The sequence below is a fragment of the Mustela nigripes genome, chromosome 1, assembly GCF_022355385.1.
Source record: "Mustela nigripes isolate SB6536 chromosome 1, MUSNIG.SB6536, whole genome shotgun sequence".
Classification (NCBI taxonomy): domain Eukaryota; kingdom Metazoa; phylum Chordata; class Mammalia; order Carnivora; family Mustelidae; genus Mustela; species Mustela nigripes.
Window position 1 is genome coordinate 136,691,939 of NC_081557.1, and position 4,711 is coordinate 136,696,649.

The 4,711-nt window shown below is 41.8% G+C and overlaps 1 non-coding gene across 1 annotated transcript; it reads right to left on the reverse strand.

Annotated features, from left to right (window-relative positions):
* Window positions 1-4,362: 4,362 nt before the first annotated feature.
* Window positions 4,363-4,469, reverse strand: LOC132009206 (U6 spliceosomal RNA). The gene has a single exon (XR_009401824.1). It is a non-coding gene; the product is annotated as a U6 spliceosomal RNA (small nuclear RNA).
* Window positions 4,470-4,711: the final 242 nt, after the last annotated feature.

The window sequence follows — 4,711 nt, forward strand, 5'->3', positions numbered from 1 at the left end:
CGCAACCCCGAGTTCTAGAACCCAGCGGACTCTCAGGAAGGCTCTGCTCAGCCAAACCTCAGAAAAGGTCTTGCTTCGCCCGCCCGTCCTCCTGCCCTTTTGTCTGACCTGGAGCACGCAGCCCAGTCGTCCAGGAAACGGACGACACGCGAAGCTTGCACCAGCCTCAGAGAAAGAAAGAGACGCCGACACACACTCAAGCGGCCAGCTCCCCGGCCAGCGGCGCCGATGTATCCTGCTTGGTGGTTGGCTGATCCCCTGGAAAGGGGTTGGTTGTCGGCTTGCGCATGCTCAATGACCCTGCTCGGAAGATGACCCGGGGAGGAGTACCTGAGGCTGTGCCCTCCCTCAGCCCTGAGGGCATTGTTAGCTTAGGTTGGGCATCTAATGTCCAATGGTAGGCTTTTTTCAGATTCTTAGTATTTTTACTCCTTTGAGCAAGTTGAGGGTCAAACTAAGGTGTACTCCCTGGAGATTAGTTTTAAAAGCTTCACCAGCACTTCCCCTTCCCAAAGGCGAGGGAGTGAAGAGTTCTGCATTGTAAAAGCTTCACCTACCTTGGGATCACTGAATGGAGAAGGTGGTAAGGGTTGTAAGGTGATATGGCTAACCTTGAAATGAAGGGAACGATCACTTCTTTAATCAGTTCACATCTCATTAGGTGAGTAGGTAGGTCTTTCCCACCGTATAGGTTTATGCCCCACTGTGGTTTTATGACTTTTTTTTCCACCTGCCAAAAGATAGTCTTGTCATTCTATTTCTAGAAAATTACCTGTATTGTGGTATTTGCTATGCCTATTTTATAAGGGAGGTATGAAAATCAATACAAACTCTTTCACAATTCTAAAATAATTACTCAGACTTAAAAAAAAAAAAAAAAAAAAGAACCTACCATAAATCTAAATCTCATTCAGGCTTTTCATAAGAAGCTATAAAAGCTTAAAAAAATAGATGACATCAATCTACATAGATGGATATGAAAAAAACTCCAGATATATTCTAGTGAAAAAAACAACATGCAGAATACTGCACAAACTTCCTCCTATTGGTATAAATACAAACTAAAGAGTGTTTTTTTTGTATATTTATATACGTATAAGATATTGGTGTAGGAATATTGAAGGAACTTAGTTATAATGCTGGAGAAAGCCAGAGCAAGTAGTGTATTTCACATCTCCTTAGTCGTTTTTGATCTGGAAGAGTTTCCAGTCCATCTGTCTGTTTCATAACACTAATCTCTTTGAAGAGCAGAGGGTAGTTATTTTGTAGATTGTCCTTCAGATAGGTTTGTCTGATGTTCCCTCACCATTTGGTTCAGGTCTGCCTCTTAGCAGGATTAGCAGAGAGGTGATGCTAAACACTTGGTGAACCACATCAAAACACACGTGCTATTGGTGACCATCAGTACTGGAAACAGAAACTGGGGTCACTTTGTGAAGACGATGCCTGCCAGGGGACTCTCCACTGTAAAAATTGCTGTTATTCTTCTAAATTAATCTCCGCAAATTTTTCATTAAACATAGGGATGGACTGAAGACTTGCATTCATGCAAGAACTCCAAACTTTTCTGTCCCACACTTCATTCCTCCGGAAGCTGCTGAAAAATATAATCCACCAGGGCAAGGGACTGGGCTCTGAAGGAAAAGCACCTGGGAAGCTGGGAAAGAGAAAGCACCTCAAGGGAGACTCCGAAGGACTCCTCGACATGACATCTGGGCAGCAGCCCAGGGAGCAGCTCCTCTGGATCAGAGCAGGTCAGAGGCTCCCCACGGGGCTCCTCTGAGACCCAAGTGCTGGAAGGCCAGGTGTATGTGAATGAATTAAGGGAGTGTCCAGACAATTTTGGATATAGTTTAGGAATAAAATAAACACAAGGAGGTGGAGAAAAAAGAAAATACATGAGCCAATGATAAATAGTGGAAGAATACTGTGTGCACAGAACAGGAAAGTAATCAGTATATCTTGCGTGGTTCAGATTTGAATAGCCTTCAGATATGTAATGGACTGAATTATGTGTTCATCCCCAATGCATATATTAAAGCTCTAACCACTAGTACCTTAGAATGTGACTATATATTAGAAAGAGGGCCTTGAAAGAGGTAATTCATGTAAAATGGGGTCATAAAAATGCAACCTTAATCAAGTATGTCTTGTGTCCTTATAAGAGGAGGAGACCCTAGGGATGACTGTACACATAGAAATAAAGACCAAACGTGGAGATGATGAGAGTTTGCATCTATAAACAAGGGGAGAGTTCTCAGGAGAAACCAAATCTGTTGTATAGCTTGATCTTGGAATTTTAGTCTTGAGAGAAGTGAGAAAATAAATTTGTTTTACAGCCACCCAATGCTGTGGTTTTTGTTATGTCAGCCCTAGAAAACTAATACAAAATACAAAAGTAATATAAAGATAGAAAATTAATTGTTTTTAAAGATTTTATTTATTTATTTGGCAGAGAGAGATCACAAGTAGGCAGAGAGACAGGCAGAGAGAGAGAGAGGAGGAAGCAGGCTCCCCGCTGAGCAGAGAGCCCAATGCGGGACTTGATCCCAGGACCCTGAGATCATAACCTGAGCCGAAGGCAGTGGCTTAACCCACCCCAGAGAATTAATTTTTTTTAAGGAAATAGCTAATATAGGAGGGGTCAGAGACTGATAAGGGATTGTCCTAAATCCTCATTTTTCAGGTAGGATGTTAGAAGAAAATGCATCAGGGGCACCTGGGTGGCTCAGTGGGTTAAAGCCTCTGCTTTTGGTTCAGGTCATGATTCCAGGGTCCTGGAATCAAGCCCTGCTTCAGGCTCTCTGCTCAGCAGGGATCCTTCTTCCTCCTCCCTCTCTCTCTCTCTCTCTCTCTGCCTGCTTGTGATCTCTGCCTGTCAGATACATAAATAAAATCTTAAAAAAAAAAAAAAAGAAGATAATGCATCAAACTCAATTATACATAGGTATCCCTATTAGTATATTTGGATTCTAAACAGGAAAGAAGGAAAGGGGGACGGAAAGAAGGAGGAGGGAAGAGGAAGGGAAGAGAAGAGAATAAAAAGGATGGAAGAAAATAAAGAAAAAAAAGAACAGGAGCAGGAGAGTGGTAAGTCATTGCGATGATTACAGCATTCATATGTAGGGCCTGTTTTTTGTAGTAAGCCTAGTTTAAAAAAAAAATGGAAGGTTTATCTTCATGTGTATCTTTACTAGAAATGAAAGTTAGACATAAAGGACAAATACTGTTTCTTTGCTCATTGTCACTGCTTAGGAGAAATCCAGTGAGCCACAGTTGCTGGTTTGATGGCACTGAAATGCAGAGGGAGGGCTATCCCTGGAGTCTAAGTGTGGGGGATGTGGATGGAAGTGTCCAACACTGAAATAGGTTCTACCTGAAGTTTAGTTTGGTTTGTTTTTTGCTTTTTTTAAAAAAGATTTTATTTTACTTATTTCACAGAGAGAGAGAGATCACAAGTTGGCAGAGAGGCAAGCAGAGAGAGAGGGGGAAGCAGGCTCCCGGCTGAGCAGAGAGCCAAGACCCTGAGATCATGACCTGAGCTGAAGGTAGAGGCTTAACCCACTGAGCCACCCAGGCATCCCTGAAGTTTAGTTTTTTTGATCTCTCAAGAACTTGATCTTGCTGACTGGCCTCAGAATGTACCTTCTCAATCTAACAGGTTACTCAGAAGTGGGGTGATTCCCAGCATCTCATTTAATAGCTCATGCATCAGACTTTTTATGAGCTCTCACTACATGTGAGGTACTAAACCAGAAGCCTGGGATGCAAAGATACCATTAGGAGTCCCCACCATCAGAGAACTGACAGTCCAGAGAGTGGAGAAACAGAAACTGTATATGGTTTATGGACTTCCTCAGTGTGTATCACTGTCCATCCATTCAAGGACAGAATGGAAGAGAAATTGCTTTCTCAGCCAAGGTCATCAGGCTGCTAAGCATTACGATTCTTAAGTTTTTTCTGGATCTTTCCGGGAACATACTATTAATATATAAATATATAAGAATAGGAATTTTTTGTTTCTTCATTTATGTTACAGTAAAACATGCTGTGTCTGTGCTTTTTTATACTTACGCACATCTAGAGATATTTTTGATATATGCATATGTAGATCTATTTCTTCTATCATTTTAAAGTATTCACTGCCTCCTCAATGTAAAGACAAAGGGAATTTATTTGTGGTAGGGTTTTGTTTTGTTTTTTTTTTGGAAGAACTGGTAGTGTAAAACTTTTTTTTTTTAAGGTTTTATTTTTTTAATTTATTTTTTATTTTTTATAAACATATAATATACTTTTATCCCCAGGGGTACAGGTCTGTGAATCGCCAGGTTTACACACTTCACAGCACTCACCGTAGCACATAAAAATATGGAACGCTTCACAAATTTGCATGTCATCCTTGCTCAGGGGCCATGCTAATCTTCTCTGTATCGTTCCAATTTTAGTATATGTGCTGCCTAAGCGAGCACTAAAGGTTTTATTTATTTGACAAATCACAAGTAGTCAGAGAGGCAGGCGGGGGGTGGGGGGGAAGCAGGCTCCCCGCTGAGCAGAGAGCCCGAGGGGGGGCTCTATCCCAGGACCCCAAGACCATGACCCGAGCCGAAGGCAGAGATTCAACTCTCTGAGCAACTCTCTGAGCCACCCAGGTGCCCCGGTAGTGTAAAACTTTTATTTGTAAATATTGGAAATGCAAAACCAATTGCAATAT